General features: G+C 39.1%; 1 protein-coding gene across 1 annotated transcript in view; it reads left to right on the top strand.

Annotated features, from left to right (window-relative positions):
* The first annotated feature begins 5,311 nt into the window (after positions 1-5,311).
* The window catches only part of Ca1 (carbonic anhydrase 1), a 35,573-nt gene continuing 17,099 nt past the window's right edge, over positions 5,312-23,785 (top strand). The window contains exon 1 of the mRNA XM_057790888.1: positions 5,312-5,397. The gene's annotated coding sequence lies outside the window, so the exon portion shown is untranslated. The remainder of the gene's footprint in view (positions 5,398-23,785) is intronic.

Below are 23,785 nucleotides of genomic sequence, written 5' to 3'. Positions count from 1 at the left end.
GTTGTAAAGTTTTTCTGCTACATTTTTATTGAATATATTTTATGTTACTATGAGTTGGAGTTCATTTCCTGCTTCTATCCCTATTATTTTTAGGTTTGGTCTTTTTATGTTGTTCAAAATTTCCTGGATGTTTTGTGTTAAGAGTTTGTTAGATTTAGACACACAGGCTTGATTCTGTTATTGGTTTGGATGTTTTCATTGTTATATGATTTAGAGGCTCAAAATTTCCAAATAAACCCTTGTTTCAATGTGATATAGCAAATTCCATGGCCTCTTCATTTAGCTTTTGTAAGCCCTGAAACCAGAATGTCTTCAAGACTTGTCTATCACTACTAAGCAATACCTGAGATGAAAGGCCTAAGTGACTGATAGAATGAAGTCACATATAAGCTTGTATAAGAAATCCCGAGTCATCCAGAGATATATTTTAACAAGCAAACTTCCTAACACCTACTGACCATACACACACAAATCATACTACGTAATTTAAAATTTTGAATACAGCCTAATGTGATGGAGGTGGGTCATCTTTCTATCTGTTGTTTCATTGGTTAAGTAATAAAGAAACTGCCTTGGCCCCTTTAATAGGACAGAAAATTAGGTGGGTGGAGTAAACAGATAGAATGCTGGGAGAAAGAAGCCGAGTAAAGGAGTCGCCATGATTCTCCCACTCCAGACAGACGCAGGTTAAGATCCTCCCTGGTAAGCCAGCTCGTGGGGCTACACAGAATATTAGAAATGGGTTAGATCAATATATAAGAGCTAGCCAATAAGATGCTGGAGCTAATGGGCCAAGCAGTGTTTAAAAGAATACAGTTTCCGTGTAATTATTTCGGGGCATAAGCTAGCCATGCGGGCGGCTGGGTGCCGGGGACGCAGCCCCGCCGCTCATATTACAACACTAATGTCTCCTCACTCATTCACAAAAGACCTTGCATTGTTGAGAGCATTCAGATACACCTACTCTTGACTGAGACTAAATATCAGTCAGACTCTGGCATTTGATCCACTTACAGTTGTAACAATGCTGAGTACCCACAAGTCTACAGCTGAAAGGTCAAATCAAATTTCTAGGTCTCAGTACTGCATTTGGATTCTACAAATGGTTCTACCTCTATATAATGACTGATGTAATGACATAAGCCACAATACTATATCATACATGGTTGCTATGTGGGAATGCATACCTAGTACCACATTATCCAGACCAAGGACTTACCTTTAGAGATGAATTTGTTATATCTCCAACTCCAGGAGAGTAAACTTCACCATGCTTTGGGAAGCCTCACCACCACAGGAAACCCTAAATTGTCAGTGACTCATTAGATTACTGAGTCCTGTTTTATTTAAAAGGTGGGACTCACCAAGCCGGGTAACTTTCAAGACATTTCAATTTATTTGCCAAGCAAATTAACTCTGTCTTATGATTCTTTATACATCTAAGTTCTTTTCTCTGTTATCACAATTTGACTATATGCCACAGTAAGGTTAAGCCTCCATGGGACCACATCTATTGTTCCCATGAACTTCTAAGGTGCTGCTATCACCTCTTTCTTTTACCTAATGAATATGTACACCAAAGGCCACAGACTATGTGCTCCCCTGGTGCCCCAGTGCAATTCTACCTGTCTTTAATTGTTCAAGTCATTCAGTCTCCTTTTTCCTTCCTTGACTTCCTCAGTTTTTTTTTTTTTTTTTTTTTTTTTTTTTTTTTTTTTTTTTTTTTTTTTTTTTTTTTTATTTTTTTTTTTTTTTTTTATTCTTTTTTAATTAAAATTTCCACCTGCTCCCCGTTTCCCATTTCCCTCCCCTCCTCCCAAATATTGCCCCCTCCCCCCACTCCCCTCCCCCTATCCCCACTCCTCTTCTCCTCCCCCCACACCATTCCCCCTCCCTCTCGATACTGAAGAGCAGTCCAAATTCTCTGCCCTGCGGGAAGACGAAGGTCTTCTATCTACGTCCAGGAAGGTGAGCTTCTAAACAGGCTAAGCTCCCACAAAGCCAGTTCATGTATTAGGATTGAAACCTAGTGCCATTGTCCTTGGCTTCTCATCAGTCTTCGTTGACCGCCATGCTCAGAGAGTCCGGAATCAACCCATGCTTATTCAGTCCCAGACCAGCTGGCCTTGGTGGGCTCCTAATAAATCAGTTCCACTGTCACAGTGGGTGGGTGCATCCCTCGTGGTCCTGATTTTTTGCTCTTGTTCTCCCTCCTTCTGCTCCTCATTTGGACCTTAAGAGCTCAGACCGTTGCTCCAAATTGAGACTCTGTCTCTACCTTGATCCATCGCCAGATGAAGGTTCTAAGGTGATATGCAAGATATTCATCAGTATAGGATAGGGTCATTTCAGGTTCCCTCTCCTTAGTTGCCCAAGGTACCAGCTGGGGACATATTCCTGGACACCTGCGAACCCCTCTAGAGTCAAGTCTCTTGCCAACCCTAAGATGGCTCCCTTAGATAGGATATATACTTCGCTGCTCCCGTATCCATCCTTCCTATATCCCAACCATCCCAATCCCCCGAGCTCCTCCCATCCTCCCCTTCTCATATTTCTCATCCCATTTCCCCTTTGCCCCATGCCACCTCACCCGCAAGTTCCCATTTTTTGCCCTGCAATCTTGTCTACTTCCCCCTCTCCATGCGGATGACTATATGATTTTCTTTGGGTTCACTTTCTTATTTAACTTCTATAGGATCGCACATTATATGCTTAATGTCTTTTACTTATGGCTAGAAACCGATTATGAGTGAGTACATCCCATGTTCCTCTTTTTGGGTCTGGGATACCTCACTCAGGATAGTGTTTTCTATTTCCATCCATTTGCACGCAAAATTCGAGAAGTCATTGTTTTTTACTGCTGAGTAGTACTCTAATATGTATATATTCCACACTTTCTTCATCCATTCCTCCATTGAAGGGCATCTAGGTTGTTTCCAGGTTTTGGCTATTACAAACAATGCTGCTATGAACATAGTTGAACAGATACTTTTGTCATTTGATGTGGCATCTCTTGGGTATATTCCCAATAGTGGTATTACTGGATCTTGGGGTAGGTTGATCCCTAATTTCCTGAGAAATCGCCACACTGATTTCCAAAGTGGTTGCACAAGTTTGCATTCCCACCAGCAATGAATGAGTGTGCCTCTTTCTCCACAACCTCTCCAGCAAAGGCTATCATTGGTGTTTTTGATTTTAGCCATTCTGACAGGTGTAAGATGGTATCTCAAAGTTGTTTTAATTTGCATTTCCCTTATCGCTAAGGAGGTTGAGCATGACCTTAGGTGTCTTGTTTTATGTCTCCTACCCCTACCCCACTCTCTATTAAACGCACCTTGGCGTCTTGTATTCTAAAAAACTACACAGACAATAAAATCCAAACTTATTGTCATAGACCTTGGACATTTAAACAGATATCCAAACTACACACACATCTGTCTGAAGTTATCTCCTATAAGGCTGTTAGATATGTTAATCATCCTGTGGCCTTATCTCACACACCACACAGACACCAAGCTGGTAAAATTACCCTAGAAGACACAATATATGGAGTAATTAAAACTTCTTTCATACCACCACCTCCCTGAATCTGGGGTTCCCCCTCATGACAAGTGGCCCTCATGTTTCCTACAACAGACATGCCTTTGCTCTCTCAAGATTCACAGAAATTTTGTGCTCCTCCATTTCCATCCTTCATGCCCAATTTTTATGAGATACAACCATCCAACCTAAAGGTGGTAGCACACTATACTGTGGCTCCACAACAGAGTTTCACATTCCTTTACTTTTTTCCTTCCAGTACCTTCAAACCTAAAGCCATGTGGAAACACTCTCGTATCTCCTGCCTTCTCCCATATAATACCAATCATCCCCTCTCCCACCTGGACAGATGTCACCAATGTCCCATACATGTTACCATGTTCCTTATTGCTGTGTGGAGACATGCCAGAGTGGCCACAGCAACCATTGCTCTAACCCAGCATTGAAAGCCATCAGTGCTAACCTACAAGTTCCCCCAAACTCCACTATTTCAATTTTCTAAAGTAAGACACATACTAGGCCTGCTTTGTGAAAGTCAGAAAACTCAACAAATATAGAGTTGACAATAAATTTGTCATCAAATCTCTATTAGCTAGTTCAGCTGGTATATGTACCATTCATTGTTCTTGTTTTTGAATAACACCTCCAATGAAGGCTTCACTCTAACAAAACTTGAACAAAACTAGCATCATTAGTCATACCCTATAATTCTAAGCAAAAATCTGTAATTTAGACAAAATGCTGGTGAAGTCTCACTGGATGTGCTTGTCTGCCCAATACCAAACAATTATTATTATTTTTTTAAATAAATTATTTTTATTTTTTTTTCTTGCTGATTTTTTTATTAATTAATTAATTTAATTATTAAAGATTTCTGCCTCTTCCCCGCCACCACCTCCCATTCCCTCCCCCTCCCCCAATCAAGTCTTTCTTCCTCCTCAGCCCAAAGAGCAAGCAGGTTTCTCTGCCCTGTGGGAGGTCCAAGGACCACCCACCTCCATCCAGGTCTATTAAGGTGAGCATCCAAACTACCTGGGCTCCCACAAAGCCATTACATGCAATAGGATCAAGAACCCATTGCCATTGTTCTTCAGTTCTCAGTAGTCCTCATTGTCCATTATGTTCAGCGAGACCGGTTTTGTCCCATGCTTTTTCAGTCCCCGGCCAGCTGGCCTTGGTGAGTTCCCGATAGATCATCCCCATTGCCTCAGTGTGTGGGTGCACCCCTCGCCGTTAAAACCACCTGCCTGTTAAGCTTCAGTCACTTCATGTTTTTACTTGGTTTTCTTATACTATCATAATAGTATACTCTCTGTACTCATCTACTCAATCCTTATAAAAGTGACTCTCTCTCCTCCTCCTAGAAACTGTTTCCAAATTCTCTAGGAGTCTCTTCCATTCAAACCGTTCAACTATCTCCCAAGTAGATGAGTTTGAAACTGATAACAAGATATTCATAATTCAACAATAACATAAGGCTATGTGTGCTTTTCTTTTTCTTTTTTCTTTTTCCTGTACTGTCTTGAAGTGGTTTTTGAGACCCAGTCAGTGGCTGGCCAGTTTACTTTCTTGAACAGTTGATTAAGTCCACACCCCAACTACTTCCCTTATCAGGGTCTCATGTTCTGAGGCCCCTTATGAATCTACCCTAATCATCCTAAGGTCAGACAACAGACAATTTGGGGGCAGTCCCTGAGCCCTACAGCCCACTAGAATTATTTAAATCATCCAACCTGGGCCTGTAGCTAACCCCACCCTGCCTACTGTATATAACTTGTTTCCTATCCCTCCACATAGCTGTACCCATCCTCAGGAAGGATCCACTGTGTGACCTGGCCAGCAGCCTTCTCTGCAGCTGTAAGTGACATGGGGAACTATCTTTCACCTAGACATGTATTCTTATGAACCTAGCCATTAAAAAGATCTTATGAACAGAGTTCTACTTGTTTCTCAATATATTAAAGTTACAAAGTTTAAACTCAAGCTTTTCCAAAGCTTTATGTTTAACAAGTAAATCTTAATAAATATTGAAATTTGGGGGGTAGGAATATGATTGATTAGTTACACCAATTCTTTGATTATTTCAACATTCATTTCCCTACTCTATGTTGTAAATAGACTTGATTGTTTCTTTAAATACTATATGCTATACGAATTACAAACTTAGTCTATCACAATCTTTTAAGCATCCCAAATGTTTTGCAAGTTAGTATTTCACAACCTTGAAATTGGCAAAGGAATGTTAATAGTTAAGGCAATGTTGGTAAAAATAGACCAATTTCAGCATGATGCAGCACTTACATGATCCTAACATTCAGGAAGCGAGGCAGAAGTTCAAGTTCAAAGCTAGCCTAGAATACATAGTGAGGCCTTGTGTCAACAAGTCAAAAGAAAACAAGATCAGTATGTTCATTATCCTGGATTCTCAACATAAAAAAGTATTGCTTCTTAAAACCTAAAACTATATAGTTTGTGCATCTAATTTTCTTTTCAAATTGCTTTTATTTTTATATTATGTATACAAGGAGTGGAGCCTTGGCACATATGTGGAGGTCAACGGATAACTTAAAGGTATTCTGTGATGAGGGTCCTCCTGTGTATTATCAAAATCAAGTCCTCAGGGCTTGGAGGCAAGTTCCTTAACCTGTTGAGCCAACTCACCGGCTGTCATTCATCTAATTTCTAACATGTTAGGTTCTTTTTTATATACCAGGCTTCCAAAAACTTTAATAGCATACTTCAATGATTATAAACATTAAATTCTTGAGTTTAACACTCACACAAATTCTATGGATTTAACATTTTTTTAAGCATCTATTCCTTCTTCTAGGATTGTAAAGTCACTTTTTCACTTCACTCGAATGAAGGGAAGGGACTTATAACCCTAAAGTTGAGGTTACTGTACTGAGAATCATGACTCAGGGTAAAGTGTCAATAAAAGATCTTAGAGAGGATCAGAGACCTAACTGAGACCATGAATGTGCAGGGTGACTGGCCTGAGACGAAGGTCGGCATGTGGTAACAACTTTACACATCTTGTAGACTTTTACCCAATTTTTAAGTCACACCCTGACCTAGTCAATTCAGATCTATTTACATTCTAATACACTTAAATTTGACTAATTTATTTTTTTATTATTGGACTCTGTAAGCTTTTTATATCTTTCAAACTGGTATAGCAATCATATTTTATTGACCGTTTCCTGCACAATAAGCACTATCCTATGGATGTTTTATTTTTACAGTATTATGTAAATGTACATTAAGTTCACCAAGTTCACTGCTTTGCAGCTAACTGCCTGCTACCATCCTGTTTTGAAATTTGGTTTTGTATGTGCCTGCACAATAGCTCTGCAAAGACTCCACAGGGCCTCTCAGCCAATCTTAGAACCTGCATCTTGCCTGAACATTCTTCCTACTCTTTCAGAGAGAACATGGGTGCCCATTTAGAGCATGTAAGATTTCCATGAAAATATTTTGACCTCTTTTAATATTTTAGATTTATTTTATGTATGTGAAGATTTTGCCTGTATGTATGTATGTATGTTTGTATGTATGCCTGATTCTTTTTTTTTAATTGAAAAAAAAAATTTCCGCCTCCTCCCAGCCTCCCATTTCCCTCCCCCTCCTCCCACTCTTCTCCCCCTCTACCCACTCCTTTTCCCCTCCCTCTCCAGTCCAAAGAGCAGTCAGGGTTCCCTGCACTGTGGAAAGTCCAAGGTCCTCCCGGCTCCATCTAGGTCTAAGAAGGTGAGCATCCAAACTGGCTAGGCTCCCACAAAGCCAGAACATGAAGTAGGATCAAAACCCAGTGTCATTGTCCTTGGTTTCTCATCAGCCCTCATTGTCCGCTGTGTTCAGAGAGTCCGGTTTTATCCCATGCTTTTTCAGTTCCAGTCTAGCTGGCCTTGGTGAGCTCCCAATAGATCAGTCCCTCTGTCTCAGTGGGTGGGTGCACCCCTCGCGGTCCTGACTTCCTTGCTCATGTTCTCCCTCCTTCTGCTCCTCACTGGGACCTTGGGAGGTCATTCTGGTGCTCCAATGTGGGTCTCTGTCTCTATCTCCATCCATCGCCAGATGAAGGTTCTATGGTGGTATGCAATGTATGCCTGATTCTTATAGAGGACCTTAGATCACCTGGAACTGAATTATGGACAGTTATAAGCCAACTTTGTGGGTGCTGGGAATCAAACCTTGGTCCTCTGTAAAAACAAGTGTTATTAACCACTGAGCCATCTGTCTAACACCCTATTTTATTTTCAGGTCCATTCTTGCCAATGTCTAGTTTAATTTTTCTATTTGCTCAAAACATTTGTTGCAAATATTCTCTTCAGAAGAAAAAAGTAAGGAAAGAAGGAAAAAAAAGAAGAAAGTAAAGAAGGGAGGACATAAAAAGGAGGAAGGAATGGGGGGAGGTAAAAATAAATCTTTTACGTCAGCACTGGTCAATGTAGGCAGATGGGCCAGGCACAGAAGTACCTGTGTTGGGAGGCAGAGGAGACTGTGTTAACTTTCTGAAAGTGCTAATAAAAGCACAAAACAAGACTATGCCTTTCAATGAAGGCCAGGGTGAGCGAGATGAGTGCTTTACTCTCCAGCCTCCTTGGCACAGCTGCCTGTGTTCTTTTCTGTCTAATTACTGTTCCTCCTTACCTTACCTCGATTGGTCATGATTATTTAAGGTAGAACAATGGCATGCCAAAAGCAAACAGACTTTGGCAGGATGCTGTTATTCTGAATACAATGTTTAAGCATGAGGACTATTTAATTGGTCTACAACCATAGTCCTAGAGGGACCTACACATGCATGTATATTAGTATATGCTTCTATCAAATTTATAAAATATACCCAGAGACAGTCAAGGTTATTATCATTCCATCTTGTCTACCAACTGCTGAATTTCCTGTGTCAGATGGAATTGTACAGATATTGCCAAGATCCAATAGAAAAAACTGAGTGATTATTCTAACTCTTCATGTGAGCAGTGTCAGTGTTTGTCCTTTGGGGTCTGGCTTATTTTACTTAGCATATGCTAAAGTAATTTTACTCTTTTAAATGCCTTCTTTAGAGATATACCACACTTCACTTACCCACGTATCTGACAACAGTCACACAGTTGTTCCACTGTGCTATGGGTGTGTGTGCATTAATCTCTCAAGTCTCCACTCTCACTCATTTTAGGTACATTTCCAAAAGTAGAATGGCAACTGCAAGGTGATAATATTGTATTAAAAGTTTGTAAGGAATTGCCTTTCAATTTGCATTATGGCTATGCCATTTTATCCCTGCTAGAATGAACAGGATTTTTTATGTTTCCACATCATAGACAATATCTTCTATTTTCCAGAATGCATGTGTTTGTTTGCTTGTTTGTTTGCTTAATAACTATAATTGCAGGCAGATGTACTTTAAAGATAACCACCCAAAATAATCCTGTGCATTTATTGAATTCACATGGGCACTGAAGTTCTACTATGGAAAAAAAGGTCAATCACAATCAACTCTACTTCCTGTTTTCTTTTTCAGTCTTGTAAAACAAGGAAAATGGCAGGTGTGTCTTTAGGCTTCTCTTGAAGGTCTTTGGAAAGAGTGCTTGCGAAGCTGTTAGTCCATGTTTAGAAAGATATGCCGTAGGCAGAGGCTGCTTCTTCGTTCCCAGCAGCTCAGACATGAATTAATCACACAAAAACTGTATTAATTACAACAGTGATTGGCCAACCAATCACTAAGGCATATTGCTAGCTAACTATTATATCTTAAATTAACCCATTATATTATTTTATATTTTACTGTTAAGGTTCCAGGGTATCTTTCTCCTTCAGCAACTACATGGTGTCTCCCTGACTCTGTCTCCTTCCTCCCAGAATTCATTTTAGTTTTCCTGCCTAGCCCTATTCTGCACTGCCACAGGTCCAAAGCCACTTTTTTTTATTAATCAATGGTAATAAAACACGCAGCGTACAGAGTGGAATCGCACATCAACCCGCCTTTCACTTTTACTTGTTTTCACATCTCTCTCTTGCATAATTTTCTCTTCAATAGCTCATAGTCTAACACACAGTCAGTATTTTTTTTTTTTACTGCTGTCGTACACAAAATAATCTGTGAAACCCAGGGCAAACTGTTTTGACCATAGTGATCCCTGAGGCACTTCTCATTAAGGAACCAAAGGTCATTATAAGAGCCTTACTGCTCTATAACCCACTGAATGCAATGAAATCTTTATCAATGTTAAAACCTTTATTGTTCTCATTCCTTAAAACAGCTTCACTGTGCTCAGAAAATGATTTTATTTTTCTCATAAAGTTATAAATTGCAGTATCTCTGTGGGTGTGGGTCTAGACAAATATTTGCAGTGGGCAAAATCTACCTGAGCAGTGCCACAGAATCTGGTGACTTGTGACATGTGCCATGGAAGCCTTCAATGTCTAAAAACTGCTTTCATTCTAGATGGATCTAGATCAAGGCATGCAAAGATGATAGAATTATGACCTCAAATGAAAAGTCCCCAAAGTACCTCAATTAATAAGAAAAACATAAATTTAATCATAGATCTACATGAACACAGCAAAGGTTTTTATTTATATTTCATTTATACTTTAATCTGCCTTTGTGTTTTTATATAATAATAAAAATTTGAAATGATGTATTTTCCATGTAGGTCAGGTTAAAATCATTTAAGAAAAACAATAAAAAGAAATATTAGCTGAGAAAAGAAAGCAAAGGAGTGACAATGTATTCCTATATATAGTAGTGCAAACTATCATTCATTTATAAATTTTTTGCATGTATTTATTTTATGTATGTTTTGTGGTGTGTACACATGCTATGGAGAATAAGTAGAGGTCAGAGAACAACTTGCAAGAGTTTGTTCTCTCCAACTACCATGTGGGCCCGAGGAATCAAACTTAGGTTGTCAAGGCTTGGTGGCAGCTACTTTTACCCACTAAGCCATCTCACCAGCCCAATTGTCATCAATGTTGACAGTAATTGTCATTTCCTGGAAATTGAGATTACTTTCTAGTTAGTCTATATGTATAAAAATCTCCCCTACTTTCCTAGGTCAAGAAGGTCAAGAAGTTGTAACTGAGTTCTTTGCTTCTATAAGTGAGGCAGAATATTTTACTTCCTGTCTGAAGCAGCTGCCAAAGGTGACTGAAGGAGCTCCAGATCCTTTCATTTACAAAGTTAAAATAGAACACTGCCTTGAAATTGTATTTTCAAGATTGTGAAAGTTTTAGTCCTACTAAAGATATTTCTGAGTATAGAGGCTTGGTGTGACTTCCCCTGACTTACTGTCCCCTGGTGGTCATGGTCACTTCCTTTCTTATCTCCAGATGGCTAATGCAGTCTGAGCAAAGCTAATAGCCATGATTTCCATTACCAAGCTAAGAGGGTCTTGAATTTTTCAAAGGCAAGAGAATCAGTATAAACGTTTTTATGTGTATTTTTTATTCTATTTGTCTTCTACATCATGCATTCTAATCCATTCATTTCACCATCCCTTCGTATCCACTCTCTGCCCTGCACTGCCAAAAACAAAACAAAATTTAAGAGAAAAAAGAAAAGAAATTTAAAATATCATAATGGAAGCTGTAGTATGATACAGTGAGTCATGCATACTTTATCCATACATCTTTACTTGCAAGTGTTCATTTCAAGGAGTCATTCGAGGCCTCTGGTTTCTATTGCACCATTGGTGCGGGGCCTTCACTAGGGTATTTCTTGGATATCCTGTTGTTGCCTGCGTTGTAAATATCCTTCAGCTTTGGGTCTGCACGTCAGATCCCTTCACGTGCTCCAGCATGTCATAAAAAGGGTGCATGTTGGGACAGACCAAGACATAATCCTGGTTCTGGGTCCGGGTGCTGTAGAGTTGGTCCACCAACCAGCTCTCCCCGCCAGGGTGAGCTCTCCAGCATTGCCCCAGCTAATTCACCTCTTACAGCAATGAGCAGGAAGTGGGGCAGGTTCACTTTTCACACCCTCATAGTCAGCTCTCCCACACCTATACCTTTAGGGCCAGCTCTGTTGTATAGTCCAGGTGACATACAGGTGCCACTCTTCGAAGTGCCACAGCTGGTGAGGGACAGAAACAGCCCTCCTGCTCTTACGACCCCAGGACCAGATCCTCCACCTGTTTCTAGTGTTGATGGCTGGGAGGCTGGGGAGAGGGCACCTCTCCTCTGTCTAAGCTACCACGTGTCTGATGAGTAATCGGGCACAGCTCTCCTTTGCTCATAATATCATGGCTAGGTCACGCTTACCTCAGACCACTGGGCAGGTCTGCTGTGCTGCCTAGACGAGGGGTAGGGCCTGTTTCCTGAGTCCTCAGCTGGTGTGGGGGGGTAACCTCTCTCATCTGTTACAGGTGGTAAGGGCGAGGGGGAAGGGGGATTATTTCTCATCTTTCCACACTGCCATATGACAGACATTTAGATAAATATAAGAAAAACAAAACCTGATTGGCTTATGAATTATAGGTTGTATAGATAAAATAGCTTGTTTTATAAAACAACATAGCCAGTTCAGGCAGCTGGTTCATCATCCATCCCCCACACTGTCACTTCCAGTCCTGATTACAAAAGAGTGGTACCCTGTTATTTCTCTGTAAAAACTGGTCTGCTAGACTCCTACCCCTGATCTAGCCGCAAATCCTCAGAACCTAACTTTGCCATACTATGCTTGGCTATTTGTTGAACTTTTATCCTGCTCTCTACTTACAGAGCTAGAACCAAAGGGTTTCTTAACCATAATTAAATGTTACTTCTAGTCTGTAAAAAATAGGTTAGCATGGGTCCAGCTCTTGGGGCAACAACGTAAGGATGTATTTTACTGTGTAGGGTCACATTCACCTCCTTCTTAGGGATTTCTTGGGGTCTTTCAAAGGAGAATATTGCTCGCATCCTCACAAACACAACCCTCACCTCATCTTAAGCTGATGTGCTGTGATGTGAGAAACACTGGGGAACTGCTCCAATTTTCTCTCTCTCTCTCTGTCTCTCTCTGTCTGTCTCTCTGTCTCTGTCTCTCTGTCTCTGTCTCTGTCTCTCTCTCTCTGTCTCTCCCTGGACTGAAACTGATTGAGACAGTCCACTGAGGGAAATGTATTCCCCTATGTAATGGTTTTTGAGCTTAAAATTTTCATGTAAAGCACAGGTTAAATTGGAAGAAACTTTCTTTTTAAGCTATATTCCCCTTCACAACCTACTGTAAAATTGTATCAAGATTGTTAAGTATTCAAATTCAGGGAGGTTTAGTTTGGGGACAAGAGTCAGATACATCCAAGGCAAGCTAGATACTCTCCAGAGTAGAATAGCCAAGGGATAGCATCAGAAAACAGTGAGCGTGGAACAAGGAAGATGATATCTGATGCAAGCAAGGAGCGATGAGAGCAAAGCCTCATTTTCTTAGATCTGGCACCCAACTGCCATTCTGACCTCTGGTTTCCCTAAAGCAATTGCTTTTACAAAGTAAACATACAATTTGAAAGTATATCTGCAATGGCCATACAATTACGTTGTACAATATAATGAGATGGAAAGAGCACAAAGATAGGGTTTGAGGCAATGGGGGTGTGGAGGGGGAGGCTACTTTGCTTAGAAATGTTCTTAGGTCTCCTGAAATGGCATCAAGCAGCAGCAACAAACCCAAACTGAAAGAAAAGCTTTGCTGAGCCTTCCTGTAGACACCTTAAGACCTAAAAGATCCTTTCTCTGAAGCTCACTCCAGGGGGATGGTACTGGTCCACATAGAAGGGCAGATTTGGTTTCTGAGAGAGAAGCCCCGTGGGCAGATGATAGTGACAAATCTGGAGCCTCATGTCTTGAACACTTATCTTTGGGATCATATTTACAATAGAAGACTGTCTGGAAATTTCAGCCATGTTTGAGAAAAGGAATAAAAATAATGTAAAGCAGTGGTTATGTAAGTACAATCCTTAGGCCAACATCACCAACTTCACTTGGATACTAAGAACGAGTACACCACCCCAGCTTTCACCCAGACCTACTTACACTGGTGGTGAAGTAGGGCAGTAACCTTTCACAACATTCCAGATAGTTCTAATGCATACTGCTGTCTCAGAGCCAGTGGTTGAAAGGCACGTGGTAAAGAGTATCATTCTCCAAAGATTATCCTGAGATTTTCTTTTCCAATCACTTAGTTTTAATTTCTTATGCCATGGAGTTCACTAATATTGATTACTTGGTTTCTCCAAACCTCAGATTTTTCTCCAAACAAGTACTCCTTTATCTCCCAAGAGTATCATCATCATGCAAAAACAATAAAATAAAATGTCTTTTCCGTGTGTTTATCTGGTTGGGAATTTTTTTTTTACTTATATGAGACAGCAAAGTAGTATTTAAAAATTGCATAGCATCTTAACTGTCAATAGGTCAAAAAAACTATAGAAACCTATTTTTCTCTTGTGTTTTAAAATATAAGACTTTTGAAAAAATAAATGAATATTTTTAAGTCTATGTTCATTGTAATCACCAAATAACTCAGATATGAATGAAGTAAAGTTTGGTAGCCTTTCCTTCCTTCCAATCATGGGCCTTTCAGGGTCACAGCCCCTGACTGTGTCTACCCGTGAACTCTTATGTCACTGAGGGTATAAAATTGTATGTGCAGAAAACTTCATATACAGAATCAGGATCATTGTATGCTACTGTTCAGAAACTAAGCCTTTACAGATAAAATAACAGAAGTACAGTTACCTTATATCATCCATCCCCTATTAGATTTTTGAACACCTGTTCTTCAGTTAGCATTCTAACATATTTATCTCCATTTACTCCTTTTAAGTTCTTAGTGGGTTTGGAAAACTGAAGTGTAAGGTACTACTCTATGTCAATTCATAATTTATAAATAGTCTATAAAGTAATTGTTTGTGCTCTTTATAGTTCTACATGGAAAAATATCAATTTCCTGGTTTCTCCATCTCTGTGTCTCCCAGGGTTTCATTTTGCATTTTCTGACCCACTGTTCCTTCAGGTCATCTTTTCTCCCGTTATTACCATTGAAAATTTTTACCAAAGAGTCAGAAGACCTCCATGAGTCTGTGGGAAAGAGACTAATACCCTGATGTTACTGATAAGGAAGGGTATAGTGGGCTCTTCCAGTTCTCAGTATGTGGTCAAACAGCAGTTCAACTCAGGGTCACAGTTCCTCTCAAGAGCTGCTGGTGTTCTCACTAGAAACTGAAAGGTGAATTTTCCCAGACTGAAGGATAGTCTTAGTTTAAGTGTTTGGACCCACTCATGAAGTTGGGGCTCAGAGTTGCAATCAAAACTAATAGATTAGCTCTCCACTCATTGAGGAGCTCCTGTCTTCTGCCTGAGTCTCAAACAATGAGGTGCACACCTGTTTGGTATTGAGACTGTATCTCAGAGGCTCACTGATTTTGTTATACTACTGTCTGAATCTTTTGGGTGTAATACTGACCAGGAGAAGTCAGTGGGTGTACAATCAAGCTGCCATCCTTCCCAATATCTTAGTCATTCTCAACTATATGGTTTTAGTTCTTCACCCTCTGCTTAGAAACACATTAATAATATGATACTGAAAGCAAAGAGATGAGGAATTTAAAATAATACTTAAAATATATCAACTTTCTACAAATTTATCTATAATAAAATACAAGCAAAATACACAAAGCGATCGATCTCCCAGTTCTCTGAAGGACACTGGAAGAAAAAGCTCTGTGTAAGATCAAGTGTAGATGATGCTGCATGAAGCCCATATTTGGTGTCCCCAGCCTGCAATGTGAGAAATTCCTTTTCCCATAATAAAGCTAGTGAGGCTGAGTGCAGTCAGGTTCTCTTTCTTAAGTCTCAGAGGTTTATCAGGTCAGGCAAAGTTTCAGCATCATGTAACCTCACCTTTCATCATCTCTTATGTGAGCCCAACCTAGCTCCTTCTAGATTTATGTGCCTATAATTTGTTCATAGCGCTCTGAAATGTAGCACATGCAAATTTACCCCCATGAAGGCCTCTTCTTTTTTCATAAAAGATGCAATATTGTCTCTCTATTCAATGTTGTAATTTGGTCTGAAATTTCCTAGTCTATTTATAGATCAACAATGACCCATCTCATCATCTTGCTCTATACCCTTTCAACATTATCTCCAGAGGAGAGTGGAGTCCTTTTCTGATGCCCTGCCCAGATGACTACCCACCTCACCAGCTCATCTGATAGCTTTTAGCTTGTCACATCTGTCTCTTGTCTGACTGGGGAAAGCAAGGGCTGCCTTCAGAGACATGAACAGTTGTTGCTGCCAATACCATGACTGGAGAGCAAGTACTAGTCCCAACCACAGCACATCTCTCCACATGCCTCTTTGCTGGCTCTTGAGAGTGGCTAATGTTTGGGCTAATTTGATACCCTCAGCTCTGTGACAGTTTGTCATCTATTAAAAACTGAAACGTATTTATTCTCCAGAGAGGAGGATTCAGCTTTCTGGTTCTAAGATTAGACTAAGTCTTAGACCGTGAGATGGTATGTCTTTCCTGAAAATGGTCTATTAAGATACTGGTTTCCAGAGTTTTTTCTTGGCTTCCTGTATCCAAGTACCATCTTATTTACCTGAAAAATCCACTATTATAGATCTCTTATTCTTGAGTGGGCTTAAAGGGTTTGTTCATATTTTCACTAATCTCCTATGAAATAAATGAAAAAATTACTGTTTCATTCATGCTAACACAGAGTATAAATGAAGAATAATGCAAAATATGTAAGAGGGATAAGATTCAGCTTCTAACCTCAAAAACTTTGCTATGTGTAGGAGAGAGAAGTACATGCATGAAAGTAATTTCAATGAGAAAAGTGTCAAAAAGATACAAAACAAATTCAGTGGCAATGTGGCAATGTCTTTCAATCTGAGACAGTATAAATTTCATGAATACCTTCACTAAGCAAATACTGTATGGTTCCCTTATCAGCTCTTCCTATCTTATAACTGTTAAGTTACCCGTGGCCAATTGCAGTCCCAAATTATTAAATAGAAATTTGCAGAAATGAATAATTGATAAGTTTTAAGTCACATACTCTTTTCAGTGTTGTAAAAATCAAAAGCTCTTGTTCCTTCCCCCTTCATTCTTCCTGGAATGGGACTCACCCTGTGGTCTGTGTGTATCCATGTTGTTGACATAATCCACTTAGTAGGCTTCTTGGTATCAAATTGGCTACTTGGAATTGCAAAACTTGTCCTCAAGTATCTCTATCATAGTGACCTAAGCTTGCAGAGCAGCACATCATGTAGATACTGTATCATATATATCACCTCAAGGAGAAAAATTAATGAGGAAAGTACAGTATCTGCATAATTTTATGAAAACTTGAAATTTTAGTTTGCTATTAGATTTTTACTAACTTCATGCCTAGTGTAACTTCATGCTTAATGTAATCTGTAAATATTATTATGCACATATTATAGGAGGAAACAGTATTTACAGATTTTTGTGCCATTCATGTGTTTTCAGACATGTGTTTTTAGAGGACCTTGGAAGTACCTCATAAATAATAGGGCACTACTGTACCTGCTATGTAAGAGGTTCTTGGATTTTCCTATGTGAATATGTGTTTAAGATGGAAGTTTACACAAGAGTAAAATGTGTAACAAAGCCTGAAGGTGGCAGGAAGCATGCGGACTAGATTTAGAGATAACAGAAAGTCCTGTTTTACTAAAAATTGAAGCATAGAAAGGAACTCCCAAAGTATTCTGGAAGAATGGATTTAAGGTGCTTGTCAGAGATGCTGTTCTCCATTTTTGCAAGGAAACCATTAATGTGGTAATTAGAATTGAGATTCAGGATGACTATTCTCAGTAGGACTTGAATCTGTTAAGAAAGAACAAAGGCTCAGCAGGCAGCATAGCCAGTTAGGATGTGAATTTATATCAGCAGGTAAGTGGCAATGTCAACAACGAAGAATGAAGGGAGCAAAAAGAGTTCCAGAGGGCCTGTGAAGATAAAATTGACAGTCTTCACGTTTGAGAGCCAAAAAAGGAGGAAGAAGACAGGGAACACCAAGACAGTGAGTCTGGACCTAGATCTCCATCATGGTGATTCCATTCATAGAGAAGACAAAGACTGAAGGAAAGAACCACATATCCCCTTGGAGATAGGAGGACTGAGTACAGACAAGTCATTTCCATCATGCTGACCTTTACACAGAAAGACTGAGGAGATCTTAAAGACATTTTTACAGATGCCCTTTGAATGTGATTCTGCATGGTTTATGATGATTGGCTGGTGTTGCTCTTGGCATCACTCTTAAGCCATGTGAACAGATATTTACTCTGCTCCTCTGCTCCTCTGCAGTTCATAATGCCCCAGGACTTAGAAGGACAAAGGTTTATGTTGAAATTAACTTTGAAAACTAGAGTTTTTCTCATTAGTAGTGAATCTCTGCCCTGAATGAAACAAGTGTTTAGGTGAGGGGGCGTTTCATTTGTTGTATCCTCAAACTATAGTAATGGATTTGTGACAGAATAGTGACCCTGGTAACTAAGCAAAGCTCTGCAGTCATAATAGCCCCTATAAAATAAAACTCGTAACAAAATCAACCTGACTCACCTCTGTGCTATTGTGTTACAGAGGGATTAAGGTGGATAATGCACATGAATGGTTTTATTGGCAATGATTTTGACAAAACAAACATTTTCAGTTCTTAGTCATTTCTTAGGCTTCAGTTGCTGACATTAGCACTGATATTTTCCTCAACTAGTATGACATATTTTTAGTTGCCTAAAATATCTTATAGAGTAATGAATAGACATGTTATACCAACTATAATCACTTGAAAAAAAGATCAGAATCTTATTCATGGTGGTAATAAAATTGTTTGTTCATCATTTTATTTCAATTCTCACTTCTCACAATTATACTCACATTCCATTTAACCATTAAGGTAGTCAAGTGGTTGGTTGCCAGGGTTGAACCCAGAGCCTTTCATATTCTAGGGACATACTAATTTTGAATCAAGCCCTCAGTCTTATCTCCATGTTTAAGAGTAAAATATCTAGGTCTTTTTCATACAAAATTTAGCTAATTCCTTTGAGTATCATACCCTAAATATACCATCCAAACATTTTAAACTCTTGTCCCCTCTTTGGTTTATTTTCAAAAGGATACCCTATCTATTCCCACATCCAATCTCTCTCATAGTTTTATAAATCCTACCCAGAGTCGGATGGATCTGCAGAAGGGACATGGCAGATGTAGAAGGTAATGGAAAGGAGATGGGTTTAAGCCATTAAGCTTGCTGGCTCTTAGATATATAGGTTTTGTGAAACAAAATCTTCAAAAAGAAATGAGATTTCTTTTTCAAGAAAGAAGAATGCTATGAATGCCATTTACAAAAGTAAAATCGAGAGGAAACGTAGGGGGATGGGAACCAAACCTTGCATTTTACACCTGGTTGTAACAACTTTGATATCTTCTACTTTTATTGCTTTGAAGTGCAACGCTGAGTGAACAGAACAATTTTGATTACTTTGTAGATTAATAAAGATCAGTACTGTCTTTATTTCATATTCACATATACTTATTAATTTATCACCTCATGACCAAGGTCTATCTGAGCTTAATTTTCTATTAAATAGGAAAAGTTAGTGAATATGTCAAATAAGTAGGGCGAATGGAAGTAAAAGGATGAAAATCTCATGATTTATGTTTCAGGAAATATTTAGAGAACTGGAGAAGACTGACAAGTATTTATTAGGACTCAAATGATGCTTCCCGTACCTTTATACTTTCTGTTTGCTTACTTAATTTCTTTCCACCAAATGATATGTAGAAACAAAATCTTCATGAAATATCAGCATTCGTTCTCCATGTTCCTCCAAGGAATTTGGTCTCCTCATTGGTGTATATGTACCATACCAGCAAAAAGGTTGTAACCAGATAGAACTCAGTTTTCAAAGTATATGTGTGCCCAGACTATCCCAAGGAGTTCAGATGATGAAAAGACCTTGCTGTCCATCAGGCTATCACAGAAGTGTGTGACATTCCATTGCAACTGCTTCTATCAGACTCTTAAACACATAAAGAAAACAAGATGACTAAATAAAGTCAGTCTCTTTCTTCAGCTTCCTTTCCTTCTTCTATTCTAGCTCCATGACAATCCCTCTTTGATGTTTAGGCTTGGCATCTTCTTTTTCTCAATTTTCTCCACCATGTAAAATAAGAAAGGTCCTGCTATGATCATTTTAATTTCATGGAATCTTATGTTTAGTATGAGTTAGCTTACCTAGACTGTTCTATTTTTAAATGTTCCTTCAATTCCCTAGGCCTTGCCTACCCAGTGAAGTCACTGATTGATAGCATCAGCCTGTAAACCAGATTATCCTCACTCCCTGCCCCACAGATCTTTACTTGGCTGGCTCTGAAAATCATTCAGAATGTTCATGTACTCAGAGACAACTCTGGACATGTTCTCTCCACTGATGTTCTTGTTAGTCCTTTGAAATCTTTCTCTTTCATGTGGACTTTCTTTCAGTTGTGACCTATAATTGCCACGGGGGATGTCATTCCCAGCTAGGGTAAAGTCTGTGAGAATCTTCCATATTCTTTCCATTTTTTTGCATATAAATACAGTCATTGCAGTCTTTACTTGGTGGTTAATTGCTCAAGTACATTGTTTGTGTGGTCTATAAGCTGTCTGTTTATTGCTAAGATTTTTTAAACTTCATGCAATTAGTATTATAGAATATGCATTTCTCCAATGTAACTTTCTTTGCTTATTTAATACATTTTGTGGATTTTCTATGTTGATACAGATGATTCCATTTATACTCAACAATATAACTATGCCACAATACCTTTCTTCATTTTGCTACTGGTTGATAACTTAAAACACATAAAGAGCCATAAACTACAATAAAAATATATTAATTTTTTTCTTTTAAGCAAATCAAGAAACAGTAAGTATAAAAATAGACTAGGGAGTTCTCATTTTTTGAATGAACATTTGGTTATGATTATCACAGAAGGTAACATTTCTTGTGGTAGGACATAGCATAGGAGAAGGGGCTAAGGTGTGTTCCAATAATAGACATTTCTTTCCTCTCATTTGCTTCTTTTGACTATAATATCATATTTCATGTCATGTATGTCCCATATCATGAACATTCTCACATATTTTCAATTCAGTCTCTTACATTGGTCATATCCTGTTCCCCAATTAGGCAGTCTAAATTAGTTTGTCGCCCTTTTCTTTGTAAGTCCTTGAATATATGTCAGTTCATCTTGAGTTCACCTTTCTGACCTGTAAAGGCTCATGTGTAATTGTACTGTATTACTTATTCAGAGATTATATCTGTGGCACTAGGTGACAATTCGGTCTCTTCCCATAGTGAGATGAATGTGCCTCCTATTCTCAAATTGTGTGGGGTCTGCTGTTCTCCCAGTTTTCTAGATGAAGGTTTGATGGCTGGAGATGTATCCCAGTTGTAGAGCACTTATCTAACATGTACAGACATGGGTTAAGTCACCAGAAGCCATTAAAATTTAAAATGGAGGCTTAAAAAAAATGGAGGCTTAGGCTCCCAAAAGAATGTTTCTAGAAAAGACATTGGAGATTCTCTAAAGTCATTAAAGTCCTGATCCTGCAGCTTGGTGCTGGGATCTTCTCCCTCCGTTAGTCAACAGGTAACTAAAATAGTCTCCTAACTAGCTTCTTTGATTCTGAACACTTTCCTTTTAAATCTGTTAATCATTTCCCATCATGTGTAATATGAAATGAGTTTGCATGGGCAAGGTTCCGATTGACTTCTCTGAACTCTGTACTTTCCCCTCTTCTCTGTCTTAGCCACTTTCCAGTTCTTTGCATGTACTACATCACCTGAAACCTCATCACCTTAAGTGGCAAAAAATGTTTTTATCATTGTTCTGTAAGATGAGGGGATCACTCCCCTGGTTTTAACTGGACTTACTTATGCAGCTAAACTTAAGTAGAAGATCTTGGAGGAAGGGAAGATTCTAAGCTTTACTTACACGTCTGGGATGCTTGATCTCCTAGCAGTATTTCATATTGAGAAGAGATGGAACCAGGGCTGTTTTCCCCGCATGATTCCTTTTTCTAAGGTTTGCTGCTGTCCCATTAGCCAACCCCAGAGTCAACATTAGAAGTAGTTGGTATAGTAAAGCCCAGGAGACAGGATTCAGGAGGGGTCACCGCAAACCACAACACCTCACCATGCTTAATGTTCCATGTTCTTTTCTCTTTACAGATCTTTACATGGTCTCATTTCTTTATTTTTAAAGCTATATAAGTGGATAAAATACATAAAGGTTTAATCTTCTTTTCCAAAAGGAAAAGCACATAATAAAGAAGTTGCAAAAAGAAATCTAGATTATTTTAACAATCGTAAGATGGTCTGAAGAAACAAATTGAAGTAATAGATAGGGAATATCTAGAAAAAATGGAGAGACAATGAGGTCAATAAGATATTTGGAGGGATTTCATTGGACCTAAAATCTGAAAGATGAAATGAGCTAGCCATGGGGTGTTATAAAGGAGGAGGGTCTCAGGCAGGAGAAACCTCTCTTCTGCCAGGTCACTTCCACCAGCCCCACCTCCTTCCACGTTCGTTTCTGTGAGTTGCCTCTTTGTTCTGCCCCTATAGTTGTCGGCCTTCTTCAGCCTTGATATTCCCTTCAGAGAAGTTGCCACAGTATGCAACAAACTGCTCTTGCATTCTTGTATAAGTGTACAATAAAGTGTACACTTCTAAACACTCCAGAAAACTGTCTATACACTTCTTAAACATCTCCAGAAAACTGACTGGTCAGCACTCAAAAGAATTTACACCACCCCTTTATACTTCATCACAAATCCATCACAAATCCCTCCAAGTAACAAAACTGAGGTCCAATCAGGTTAAAATATTTGTTTCTATTTGCACAATTAAGGTGTTAGGAATCTTTCTGTAGGCCAACTCATCCTGTGGATTAACTCAGAAAGAACTTTTATTCTTACAAGTGTGGTATTTTTCAATGTGGTCTTAAGATTCCTAATTGTGGGGAAAGACACAGTTGGACTTAGTCCCTTTTTATGGAATCAAATCTTATCTCTCTAGTCCTGAAATGTAATATCAGGTATTCTTGCCCACCCTCAAAAGTGATTGTCACTATAGTGGGTTCACATGTTGTCATGGGAATTGTGTCAAATGCTGGAAGTATAATGCATTACAAGAAGCCACTGCATACCGACACTCTTGATCCTTCATACCAGAAAAGGAAATTTATCACAATTGCCATTGATAAAAATGCCTAGGTTCCAACTATATGTTTAGTTTTAAGCTACTATGAAAAATAAGGTGTGTTTTATTATTGCTTAAATTGAAAACATGTACTTTTGATTTTTGTTTTAAAATTGAATGTGTGTGTGTGTGTATACACTCGTGTGCATGCATGTTCACCATGTGCAAAAGTGAAGGCCAGAGGACAATTTTCTCTCCTTCCACCATGTGGGGCCTTGTGGGTTACACTAGGACCATCATGTTTAGCAGCAAGTGTCATTACCCTTGACCCAATTTACCAGTCCAGATTATGTATTTTTTCTTAGCTTTAAAGACTTATTTTATTTTTAGTTATGTGTATGTGTGTTTGGGGCTGTGTATGAGAACATGAATGCATCTGCCTTTAGGTGCTAGAAGGGACTATCAGATTCCCTAGAACAGGAGCTACAGGTAGTTATGAGCTACTGGACATGGGGTGGCGAAGTGAATTTGGGTTGGCTGATAGAACAACCAGGGCTCTTAAGCAGTTCAACCAGCTTCACACATATTTTTTAAAGTACAGAAAGTTAAACCTCTACAAAGAAATAGGCACACAAAATGTGTTTGGTCATCTGCAAATTGGCCCTTTTTTTTTTCTTCTGATGACTTATCTGGTACTTCAGTCAGAGGGAAGCTTTTCTGGAGTGGGTGTCAGTGTCCTTGACTACAGATCTGAGGGTCAGGATGCCATGATTCACCGCATGCCTTCCACTCAGAATGCTCATTTTCTCTCTTCATGCTAGTCAGGGAAGCAGTTTTAGAGTGTTCCTCAGCAATGCAACAGCAGTGTTCCTGTCTCCTGCTTCCCTCATCACCGAATATGTGATTGGAAACCAAATCTCTCTGATTTCTCCAATCAGTTTCTCTATTGTCTCTGCAAATGGCGACTTGGATCTATTCTCAATGACTTAAAATGCCTCCCTCTTCTTCTACTGCAATTAGCTCTTTTTTATTCTGT

The sequence above is a fragment of the Chionomys nivalis genome, chromosome 16, assembly GCF_950005125.1.
Source record: "Chionomys nivalis chromosome 16, mChiNiv1.1, whole genome shotgun sequence".
Lineage (NCBI taxonomy): Eukaryota > Metazoa > Chordata > Mammalia > Rodentia > Cricetidae > Chionomys > Chionomys nivalis.
Note: the sequence above shows the minus strand (reverse complement) of the source record. Positions and strands in the feature narration are given on the sequence as shown.